At 38.3% G+C, this 13,059-nt stretch overlaps 1 protein-coding gene across 2 annotated transcripts in view; it reads right to left on the bottom strand.

Moving 5' to 3' along the window:
- TENM1 (teneurin transmembrane protein 1) overlaps positions 1-13,059 on the bottom strand; it is an 854,834-nt gene that overhangs the window by 545,783 nt on the left and 295,992 nt on the right. The window contains exon 1 of one of the 2 annotated variants that reach the window (XM_080553267.1): positions 9,394-10,549. The exons of the other annotated variant lie outside the window; for it this stretch is intronic. The gene's annotated coding sequence lies outside the window, so the exon portion shown is untranslated. Of the gene's footprint in view, positions 1-9,393; positions 10,550-13,059 lie in introns of those variants that run through there. 2 annotated transcript variants of the gene reach the window in all.

Below are 13,059 nucleotides of genomic sequence, written 5' to 3'. Positions count from 1 at the left end.
CAGTGCATTTATATTGAAATAAGCATGCTCTTTTACCTATGTTTTAGACTGGCTCTCAGTGACATACAACTTCAGAGATGAAAACCACCAACCTAGTTAAATTTTATTACAGCAGCCACATTCTCTAGACACAGTCACACTGCAAACATTGCCAATTAAAACTAGATCATTTGACCTTCATCTAGCTTAGAAAAAAATAAAAATTAAGAGCTCTGCACACAGAAGGAAGACAAAGTTTTATTTATCCTTCATAGTTCAAAAAGCCATGATTCTTTGTGCTCTTCAAGATCTTGAACCAACACAAAATTCAGGAATGCCCATTAAAGCAAGTCATGGGAAGGGATGAACTATCTTTTCTAAAACCAGAGACTTTCTCAGGGCCTGCAAGTATGGCAGAGCTGAGGTTCCACCAACAAAAAGTTAAATTGTTTTTATGTTAGTGTTTCGGATATCAAATTTATTTTCCTGTTTCAGCTTTTTCAGCAAATCGTTTGCAAATAGTACTGTGCAGCAACCACTAGAGCAGGCTCCTCAGAAATAAACATCTTATATCAGATCTTTTGTTCCTGAACTCTGCCTTGTGTGAAAAGGATAAACGTGTCCAAGAAAAAAAATAAATAAAAGAAGACATAAGAAAATTCTGCAAAGCCTAAGTTGTCATAATCTCAGAGATAAAGCTAAATAACATTTTACAACAACCTTTTATGACAGGAGATACATTAAGTGGAATATTTTTCCGGAACATGCAGTGCTTAATGTTAGCGCTGTTTCTTGATACATGGGTAGGGTGGAGACCTCACAGTCACTCATATTGAAAAAGCATTGGGGATATATATTAAATGACTAGTCCTGCTCCACTAAAAGGAGCTTATTATAAAGCTGAGGAACCGTTTCTTTTGTTGCCAAGACAAATATTGACCAAATCAGCAGATTAAAAGCCTTGAATTTTCAGACATATCAGCTTGACTCCAGCTATACTGTATTAGGCACTCTATGAACATATGTATTAGGATACATCACCTCATATATTCACAAACTCAGTAGGCGTTTGTCACAATCTGTACTAATAACATCACTATTCAACCGTTTTTAAGGATGCTTCCCAAAGAAAAAGTAGAATACCATTTGTTGTTGCTGCTTGACCTTTGAAATGCAAGCCTATGCATTTACATGACTAGCTGTCAAGGTAAGAAAGTTGATCTCATACCAAAAGCATTCCCAGACAAACTAGCTTGAGTTTTGGGGGGGGGGGGGGGACGACAATGATGGACACAAACCTAAACCCAACACCATCCTTACCCCTTCACTGCTCCCTTTTCCCAGCTATAAATAAATAAAGAAGTGGGGCAAAGCAGCAAGTGAGTTAGCAGCCATTCACCTGAACAAGGAAGAAAAAAAATCTCTCCCTCTCATGATTTACATGCTTGGCTTTACAAATTTGGCTCTGCTTCTGATGACACATGACGCAGCTGTAAACAGCAGTCCCTGTTATCTGAACAGGTCCATATCAGCTCTATTTAATAAAGCAGGAGTTACGGTTACTTTGTCTCAGATTTGTACATTTTCTTTCTCCCCAGAGAGCTCTTGGGTGTGATGCTTTCTTTACCTGGAATTACTCCAGAGCAGTCACCTACCATTTGTTCAGCTTCTGGTTCTGAGCTGGCCCCAAGGTGGTTAGGTGGTAGGTCTAAAAAAGTACCTCCAAGCTCCAATAACTCCACTCTAATTAATTAGGGATTTTGAGGCACAAAAGGGATGCTTTACTTTTAACATTTTTATTGAAACAGCTGCCCTCTCAGATAGTTGTCTTAGAGGAAATCCTGGGCAAACTGTACGCTTTCAGCTGCCAGATCTGACATTTCAGCTTCTCTTCTACTCTGCAAAGTGAATCTCATTAGGGACCGCTAAGGGTCTGTTCTTGTGCCATGGTTTTGAGGGAGTTTTTGCTGCACTTTCTGTGATTTGACAGTGCTAAGGAACATTGAAGTTATGATCCAAATAAGGAAACCTTATAAACAGCTTATGAATAAACGCGGTAATAAAGTGATGTGTACAACAAGTAAAGCCCTAGCTTGTGAATCATAAATGATGAAAAATCAGAGGGATGCAGCTCCCCAAGTCACAGCAGCCAATGCTGTACACTTCCATTTTTCAGGTAAATAACTACGACCTCATTGATTTCCTGCCAGGAAGGCATTATCTTTGACCACATGATCAAACACAAACAGAAGAGGAAAAACAATTTTTTCAGTAGGAAAAAAAAACCCTGCTAATCCTAAGGTTTCTAAAAGAGATGGAGAACGAAACTCCTCTGGAAACCCTTAAATTGTTTTTATGCCCTTACTCACCCCCCATGCAGTAGAGAAAGGGAAGTATATTGTGCTAAACCTTAATTGGTTGTGCTTTTTATTCTATCTAGCGTAGACTAAAACTTGAAACAGAATCAAAACCTGCACAGTTGTTGCTGTTTCGGTAGCGGAAACCCAACCACAAAACACTCTCTCAAGCCTCCTGCGCAGACCCCGAAGCCCAGCTTGGTGCAGCCCGGCTCCTCAGCCCCTTCGCCTTCCTGTCAGAAACCTTTAACTCAAAGGCTCTTTCTAAATAAAAAGCCCTCCTCTATTGGTCTGGACAAAGGTCCCTTTCAGTCCCTGGTAGGATGCACTTGAGATGCTAACAGGCTTTTCCTGCACCTGGAAGGCTTTATATCCCCGCTGCCTCTTTTGCTTTCATCTCTTGCATGACAGCGGCTTCCCTGGACTGAAGCAACAGAGCACTGACACGATTTTGCTCTCCTCACAATATTCATAATACAAGGATGATGACTGCATACACACTGCTTCTCAAAATTAACGTCTAAAGGCCTGCATTGCAAACAACTGCCCCTGTTCCCAAAAGGAACAAATTTCTAGGGCTACAGGACTGGAAAGCCCTTTAGGGGTTTAGCCCTTTAGAGGTTCTCATGCACTGTCTGAAGAGAACTACAGTTTTTAAAGACTGTACATTTCCAGAGGTATCACTGCTTCTTAGCCATCAGAAACACCTGTGCCATTTTTAAGTGATTCTATCGAAAGAGTTTGGGCTACAGGGAAGGGACTGCACTTGGGCACCTTTGGATGCAGTTGGGGAACTTGCACTTGATCCATGACAACCTTCCCAGCCCTAAGGTAACTCCTACAAACTGCCTTAATGTAGCAAAGTATTAATGCAAAAGTGTTCTACCTACAAAGCAAATGTTATTTAATTAAAAACATCCCCCCCCCAAAAAAAAAAAAGAGACAACTTGTCTAGTAACAAATGGAAAACAATCAGCATTAATAACTTCAATTGGTCAATGGTTTATCACTGTTTATTATTACCATGATACAATCCAGTGATTAAAAATCTGGGGGAAAAAAAAGCATACCTTAGAAACACTCCTTCTTACAAACAGCTATAGGTTGTTAATAGGGAGTCTGTCATTTCTAAGCTGTTTAGCCCCTGTCTCTTTCCACGCTCCCCATTCAATGAGATTTGACAATGCAGAATTCAGCTGCAAACCTGCGTTATAATGTGAGCAGGCTGTAACATTGCACTATCTTCCTTGAGGCTAATCACTTTATAATGAGTTTAGTGAAAAGTACCTATGCAATAAGTTGTAGCTGACAGCAGCCCAAGGGAACCTCTAAGTGCTAAAAATTAGCTGCTGAGGGATGTTGGATCTCATCTTTTTGAAGATAGAAAACAGATTTCTTTCTAAAATACACGCAGTTTAAAGTAGACATAAATCAAACAGATGGTAAAGAATTTGTTTTGCTATGGGCTTTATCCTGTTTTTATTCTTTCATCCTTATGAGGTAACATACTTTAAAAAACGAGAGTAAGATTAGTCATCCTGCTAGAGATCCAATTATACCCATTTGTGACACTACGTATTTGGGACTGAAAACAGACGTGCCTGTGAATCAACTTGCAGTGGTGAACTAGACAGCTAAAGTAAAGACCTCTGCTCACTTCTCCAAGGACAGACACTCTGGGGACGCAACTTGTCCCAGGCAGATCCAAACAGGGCAGAATTATGCCTTTCCCCCACCCCCCTGCAGCCACAGCTCTTTATGTTGTTATATACTGCCAAAACATTGTTTTGCCACCCAGAAAAATTAGTAGTTATCATTATTTAGCATTTTACACAAAGCTAATTTAGCTGGGCGATCTGCGATTCTAAAAATAAAAACACTTTAATGTTACAGGGCATGAAGCTAGGGAGAAGTTCAGCCCTTTGGAAACCTGGGCTATGAACCATGGGAATCTCAGAATAAAATCACTCTGAGATGAAAAACTGGTAATATACACGGATACAGAATTACTGAATTATAAAAATACTCATTCTTGCATTAAAATACCACTTTTGCTACTGAGATCACCAAAGTGAAGGACATTGCACCTATCTTTGCCAATATCTTTTCTGGGTGATATGATAATATATGTAAAAACTACTAGGGAAAAGTCCAGATCTTACAATATCTGTTCAGGATATTTGACTAATGTAAATCAAGGATCATAGAATCAAGGATATTGAATAAATCAGTTTACAGACTATTCCAACACGGTTAAATGAATAAAACCATAGGAAGCTAATTCCTTGCCTATTAGAACATTAGAATTAGAACATAGAGAAATGCTGTATGTAATTCCACCCCAGCCTCTGTAGAATGAATGCATTTATCAGCTGTGTGAGTTTTGCTTTCTCTAATCTATCATCTACAAGCAAACACTTATTAATCACATCTGCTTAGGAAATAACAGATTGTTATATAAATCTAACACAAAGTGTACAATATATGTAATTTAACAGAACCAGATAGCCCGCTACTCAGGTGTTAATTGTCAGATACAGACAACAAAACATAAATGTAGAAAACACTGTGAATGCACGTAAAATATACATTCCAAGCTCCCTACTAACTGGTATAAAACTGTTGTGCTTTGACATGCTGACATACTGTAATTACACTTGATTTACAGCGATATAGTTAACCTAATTTGCATATCTACCTGCATTCATAAAACACCTACTTATTATACGTTACTCCAGGTTGCCCTTTTATCAAAATATTTACAGAAAATAAGCCCACAACTATTAGAACAATTTATTCTTCCTTAGTGTATTACAAGGGTCAGACAGTAAATAAAAACACTTCCCTTTTGCACCATGTATGTTATCTTTCACAACTGTTGAGAACACAAGTAACTCAACCTGAATTTTAACACTTACGAATGAGTGACTTGGAATTTAATCAAGATTAGTCTTATGTCATCAAACCCTGCTGAGATAATGAGAAAAAAACAAACTGATTTAAGAATTTACCCCCATTAATTTTTCTTTTTTTTTTCCTCATTTATGGTTTTCAATGAGATCTGAAGATGCATTTTCAGAGGCACAGAAAACCTTTAAAAAGCCTGACAACAGCTTACTTTTCCAGACCCAGAGCATTCAAGATAAGCTTCAAATATGAAATGTTGGCTGCTTATCTGAATTGGAATCCACACCCAAACCATTTCAAGTGAGTCATTGTATCTCGCAGTCTTTAGGTTGCTTTAGTAATCGGCAACACAGACTTCATTTGGAGATGGGATGAAAGTCATAATTCAATTACAAGGATGACTGCCTAATCCACTAAATAAAATGGACATAAAAGGTAAAATAAACAGAATTCCCACCTTATTTTAATGAGATGCTCTGTCATAAAAGAGGTAAATTTAGTCAGTTTACCCACAAATAGCTGTGGAAAATGTAGATACTCATTGCCCAAATCCAAATTTAATTGTAGCATAAATTTAAATAGAATGTACTGAGTTACAACTATGTTGTAGTAACTGAAAATGTCACTCATTGGTGCTTAGTTAATTCTAGCACAGGGAGAAATCATATTTGAATAATGACTATTACTCAAACTCATAAGTACTCTAGGTAAAATACTGCCATCAAATAACATAGTATGAAAACTGAAAAAAAAAGCACATCCTATATTGTTACAACTTAAGGCAATAATTGGTGCTGGAAATATTTACTGCCAGAATTGATACTGTATTTAAAATCTAGCAAGACGCACTATTGCTAGTTAAATCAACATAAATTAAATCTCAAAAGTAGAAAGATAATAGTTATTAATTTAACATTTGAACAAAGGGTAAAAAGTGGGAAAATAAACAATAATGAAACTAATTTGGTAATGAAGAACCTAATATACAGGGAAACTGCTGTGATCTGATTGCAGATACAAGTAAAACAGTTTAACTTCCTTTCAGTACTTTTAGATTCTATTCAACACGCTGGATAATTGTTTGACAAGATAGCTAAGCTTCAGTCTGAGGAAAGTAAGTATATACACCCATAGTAACTTAAGCTGACTTCTTTGAGGTTGTCAACCTGTCAAAATCTAGTAGCACATCTCAGAGCATGGCTCATGCCCCTGTATTCAGTATTTGTTTCTGACCTATTGAAATGGGAGACACTTTGGAATCTAAATACTGCTTCAGATCTGCAAGCAGTAGCACAGAGACTACCAAATTGGGCACTGTTTCCAATAGCATTCTGATAAACTGTTCCAAAGCTCGGTGAAACCTACCTTCATGGCACAACTTAGAAACAAAGAACTGACCCCAAACTTTTGTATCAAAACCCTCTCATTTCATCAGATTTCATCAAGAGCTTCGATATGTATATTTGTCTAAATAGCTTTTGTTCAGCAAATGTATGTTTTAAGTTGCTGTCGAAAAGTAAAACCTTCTCCCTAGCTGAATGAGACTTCAAAACAAAGTGACCCCCCCTCCTACAGCTCCTCTGGGTGCTCTGTACTCTTCCCTTCTTTCTCTTTCCCAAGTCTATGTTTTTTGGCCCTAGATAACTTCTAGACTCAGCACCTTATAACAATGACATCTTTTCCTAGGTTGCACCTGCACCAGGTAGAAAGACTCAGTTTTGCTCCAATCCATTTCTTGTATTCTTCTCACAGCTCTATCAGAAAATTACTTTTGTAAAACAGAGGCTAGTCACAGTGTATATGTGGTGCTTGACCTTATAGGTATAAATCTCCTCACCAGGAATAAAAAGAAACCCCTACCTTATAGCTTTAGAGGAAACAATTCTTCTCCTTGGACATCAGTTCTCAGTCTCAAATTAACTACATCATTAAAGTTGATGAGAGAATGTGCCAGCTGGACAAACTGACTTTTGCTAATTAAAAGCATTACCATAAACCTGTATCATTTACTCTCATACAGGATGAAGATGACTTAAGAACTACATCAGAGTCTTTATTTAGGCTTCTTACTGCAAATACAACCATCAATACCATAATTTATTTTACAGTCTGCATATACTTAGACTGAAATGGGCCTAAACAAAAGCAACCAATTTGTCACAGTCCTGGAAGTAAGCAGATGCCTAGATGTTCAAAAAGATATCGGACAAGTAGTTCCTTCAGGATATACACAGGGATTTCCTGGAAATGCATACACTTTTTACAGGAAAAACATTTCTATAATCTGCTTTAAGATGGAAACTAAACCTAGAATGTGGAAAAGAGCAACAAAAATAAAAACACCAAAGCCAATCAACACAAACAAACAAAAAACACATGACAAAACCACAAAACAGTTTGACTTTCTGCTGTGATGAAATGTCTTCCAAAAAAAAAAAAAAAAGACTTTATGCAAAAGCTAAAGAATTTGGAGAAATATCCAAACATTTGAATTTATGCTTTAACTAATCCAAAAGCATGCATTTAGAGGGATGTGCACCATTAACCAGTCAGGGAAAATAGAAACCCAACATTATATTAGAGTTCCAGCAATCATCACTCACTTTGACATGAGCTGTGGTTTCAGGGAGCATATTTTTTGTTTATCTGCTTTTCGTTGTTATTTTTTGCTATGTGGGGATGCAAAGTACTCTGACAGCCTGTTGCAAAAACATTACAAAAGTCTGTTTATGCTATCACCTCAGTAAGCGAAGTTTTCCTTTATTGCAGTTGCTTCTGCTTCACTGTTATATAAACAGACTTCAATAAGTTTTTACTGCAGTCACGAAAAATGCCCTTCGAGTACAGTAGCTATCACAAAGGTGCCAAAGGGATGGAAGCAGGTTGGGGATAAAAAACAAAACAAACCAGTTAATAGACAAAAAACATTAGCATTCTCTATTGCTGTTTGCAACTGAAAGAGACTGAACAAATGAATGCTTTATGTGACACAGAATAGGTGGATTTATTGACAACACCCCATAAAAGGCCAGCACTTCAAAGAGCATTTCCTGGTGTCTGTCACTAAATAAATAATATCTATAAATTCTTCCAGGTTTAAATAGAAGGGACAAAACCCAGTGTTATAATTACAAGACAAAAAATATTAAAATACACTGTTCACCTCATGAATAAATACATATGGAGAATCTCACACTCGTATTTGTTGCTGGTACAGCTGTTCCCAGGGGGGAGATAATAACTAGGAAGAAACTGAGACTTGTGCTCTCAGCAAAAATGGAAAAGTTTATGTACTGAAAATCAGTTAGATAGCTGCATATCTTTCTTACAGGAAAACAATGCACAAACAGGTCAACGTGTTTCGCCATCTAACCACCTCCCTCAGGACCCAGCTAGCAAGGCATTGGTGGCAATGCAACCATTTTTATTTATTTATTTATTTTGCAATGGCGCACTAATTTTGGCATATAGCTGAAATACTGCAAGCATTCATATGTTAAAAGGTCAAGAGAAGACCCGTTTTTATATGGGGCCATTTCTGCATTGCACCAAGTCCCCTCTGAAGGAGGCTATAAAGATAGAGATTTCCTAATCTGAGAACACTCCTTGCGAAGATGAAGTGCCAATACACCGAGCTCCGTGCTGCAGTGCTCGAAAAGTCTGCAAAATAAGAGGTGTGCTCACACAGATATTGGCATAAGACAAGTTCCTGGGGCTTCAATTTTGGTAAAAAGTCAGACGCTATCACTCAAATTAGAATTTGTGAAGCTGGCTTATTAGATATCTGCATACAAATACTAGGTCCCTTATCGAGTTCCTAGCATCAAAATGCCCTCTGTTGGTGTGTGAATGAGAGATAGTCTGTTGAACTTTGCACCTATTATTTATAGGTTATAACAACTTCTAATAAATTTCCATCTTTAGAGCAATGTAACTTATGGACACTACTGGGCACGAGTACTTATCTCTCCATCTTGAGTAAGTACAAAAATGACAGTATGAACCCATTCTTAGAGGCAATTTCTCAAAGGATGGACAAATAAATGGAAATTCAGTTTCACAGAAAAACTAACAGCGGAAAGTTACATGAGCTCAAATCCTATTATTGTATCATTGAAACTAAAATTTAATTATTTTTGCAATACCTTACCGAAAGAGACCTCAAACTCATGATGTAATATCCTTGTAGAGATTATGTTCTCAATACCTGAACTGACACAGTTCACCCAAGTTAAGTCTTGTTATATTAAAAAGCTGTTCTGTAACTGAAAAAAAGCAAAACACTTCTTTTAATCCAAGCAAGAACACACTTTGTTACTGAATAAAGACTATTTTAATATCTAAAATGCCTACAACACACTGCTTTGTTAATTTATGAAAAAACCTCCTCTACACCATCCTCTTTCTTAATGCCTATTTATCCAACATGAAACATGCTTATTTTTTCATCACAAAAAAAAAAGTAATACTAGCTTTTGTGCCTTTTCTTCATTGCTCTAAGCTCTGTGTTAAAAAACAGTGTTCAAAATAAATAGAACAATTACCCTGTTCTCTCTCTGTGTCTCTTCCCAGCCACAGAATCACTCATTAACAAACTGAAGGACTTACAAACAAACTAGTAGCCTTCTCTTGACTTCCAGCTCCAGGAAACACAGAGATTTCACCTTGCCTTCCTCAATCACACTTCTCTGCAATATGCTTGGAGTCAATCTTTCCTTGCACTGTTTTTTCCACAAGGCCACTGCATCTTTCCATCACCTTCTCTAGAGCTAGGAGTAAGTAGAAACTCTGCTTTGGTAATTACTGAATGAGGTGAGAACACAGGTTATGTGTTGCAGAAGTGGAATCCTTTGTTTACAATATTTAATGTTATTGAAGCCACATCAGCTGAGCTTATGCATTCAAACTCTTGTGAACCACTCCTGACAGTCTCGCACATGATTTACTTATTACCATCTATTCTATGCTCTATGCAAATGCAGAATCAAAACACAAAAAAACGTTATTTTAACATCAATAAGACTGGTTTCACACTCCTTCTAAAATAAAGAAACAAATGAACATACCTGAAAACTGTTTAAGAGATGTTAAAAACAGGATGAATGCTTCATTCAATCCTTTACTTAATAAAGGTTAAAATCTGTGACTTCAGTTTGGATCATACCCTTAAAGTGTTTAACATAAGAAGGAGTAGATTTGTTTGGCAAAACAAACAAACAAAAAAAAACATTTCTTCTTGAAAAAGAAACGTGTTCACATCTGAGCTTTTCAAGAAAAATCAGAAGAAACAGATCTCAAAATGCATATGGTCCAAGAACACCAATCTACAAGCACATTTGTGCTGATGTCATTTATTTTTGTTGCATCTGTTATAAAACATACTTATGCATGCAAAAAATATAAATTACTTTTAAGAGTTTAGACCTGAAGTTATTATACTGTGAAAAGATAATACCAAAAAACAGACCTATTTTAATGTAAAATTTCAAAGTCGCACAATATTAAAGTGGTATTGGTACGTATTATTATTGTTCCACTCTTATTATTTTGCAATATTCCAAGAGCCAAATTGAAGGTTATCCTAGCTGCTTTGTCATCATTTAGACCTGGCAGCTCCTCTTTGGCCACACTCAGTGCCCAACTGACAGTGAGAGGGGCCAGCTGCAGCTATGCTTTAGTTGTGGAAATCATCTCGCAGTCTCAAAACTCAAGCATTCACCAGCATAGTCGTGGAGTAACAGCACTGAAGTAATACAGCTCTGCCTCAGTGCATCTCAGGCCTAACAGTGTACAGAGCTATCATGGACTATTTCAATTTATAAAGAATCATACAATCATAGAATATCCCAAGTTGGAAGGGACCCATAAGGATCACCTAGTTCAACTCCTTGCACCACACAGGTCTACCCAAAATTTTAGACCATGAAGACCAGAAGAAAGAGTCAGGCAAACGTGTTGTGAAAAAAACAAGAATGGGCAACTCTGGTGCTCACAACTGTTTTGCTATTTATTGATTGTATTTTATTTAGTTAAAGAAGTTTATCGACCACTTCTGAGTCATCCCATACCTAAACTCCCTTTTCAGGAAAAAGAAAAAAAGAAATGCTTGAAAAAAATCCCTGACAGCAAATTATAATCTCTTCCATGTTACCCTGTGACAGAGTCACTTGGTCACCGAAGCTCGTCACCCAAGCTACAGATTTGTGGAAAAGGCTGCCTGCATCTCAACTGTCTGAATATTCTACTCTTTTTTTCTCTCCTGATGATAAGCAAGAACATTTTGCTCGACTGTCTGTATAATAACAAAATGCCACTGGAAAGTCTAAGGCAGTTTTACACTTACACTTTTACAACAAATTAGACAAAGTGTTGTTGAGGCCAGGCCCCTGTGAGGCACTGGCTTGGAGGGACGATGTGCTCTCACTCACATTTACTTCCACTGTTCCAAGTAAGTTAACAGCTTTAAGAAAGTTAGCTGGAATCAGCTTTAATTTTTAGCTGTAACAACAATGGAAGTCAATATACCAGAAAAAAAAAAAAAGGATTAAAACCAACCAAACAAAAAACCAATGAAACTTGGAAGGAAGCTCCTGTTTTCACAAACATGCGGTCTACTGACCTTAAACAGATTTTTAAAAGGTTGTCCCTTCACCCTTAAAACTGATTAGCATTCATTGGTAAGACAGGTCAATATAACAACGGTTCGATGATCTGGATGAGGGCGTCCAGTGCACCCTCAGTAAGTTTGCAGATGACACCAAGCTAAGTGCGTGTGTCGATCTGCTCGAGGGCAGGACGGCTCTGCAGGAGGATCTGGATAGGCTGGAGCGATGGGCTGAGGTCAACTGCATGAAGTTCAACAAGGCCAAGTGCCGGGTCCTGCACCTGGGGCGCAACAACCCCAAGCAGAGCTACAGGCTGGGAGATGAGTGGTTGGAAAGCTGCCTGGCAGAGAAGGACCTGGGAGTATTGGTTGATAGTCGGCTGAATATGAGCCAGCAGTGTGCCCAGGTGGCCAAGAAGGCCAACAGCATCCTGGCCTGCATAAGAAGCAGTGTGGCCAGCAGGCCTAGGGAGGTGATTGTCCCCCTGTACTCGGCTCTGGTGAAGCCGCACCTTGAGTACTGTGTTCAGTTTTGGGTCCCTCGCTACAGGAAGGACATGGACGTGCTCGAGCGAGTCCAGAGAAGGGCAACGAAGCTGGTGAGGGGTCTGGAGAACAAGTCTGACGAGGAGCGGCTGAGGGAGCTGGGGTTGTTCAGCCTGGAGAAGAGGAGGCTCAGGGGCAACCTTATCGCTCTCTATAGGTACCTTAAAGGAGGCTGTAGCGAGGTGGGGGTTGGTCTATTCTCCCATTCTCCCACGTGCCTGGTGACAGGGACGAGGGGGAATGGGCTAAAGTTGCGACAGGGGAGTTTTAGGTTGGATGTTAGGAAGTACTTCTTTACCGAAAGGGTTATTAAGCATTGGAACGGGCTGCCCAGGGAGGTGGTGGAGTCACCATCCCTGGAGGTCTTTAAAAGACGTTTAGATGTAGAGCTTAGCGATATGGTTTAGTGGAGTACTTAGTGTTAGGTCGGAGGTTGGACTCGATGATCTTGAGGTCTCTTCCAACCTAGAAATCTGTGATACTGTGATACTGTAACAATTGCTTCAAGTTATGTTCTTAGTGTAACCCTTGCTTGTGTTAAAAAAAAAAAAAAAGCAAGGATTTATTTTAAATTACATTATTTATTTACAAAAACAATCATCTCTGAGATGATACAATAGATAATCTTCTATTTATAGCAATTAGAGGTGGAAAAAACTCAACTTC

Source organism: Anser brachyrhynchus (genome assembly GCF_964034855.1).
Source record: "Anser brachyrhynchus genome assembly, chromosome: 13".
NCBI classification, from domain to species: Eukaryota; Metazoa; Chordata; class Aves; order Anseriformes; family Anatidae; genus Anser; species Anser brachyrhynchus.
Note: the sequence above shows the minus strand (reverse complement) of the source record. Positions and strands in the feature narration are given on the sequence as shown.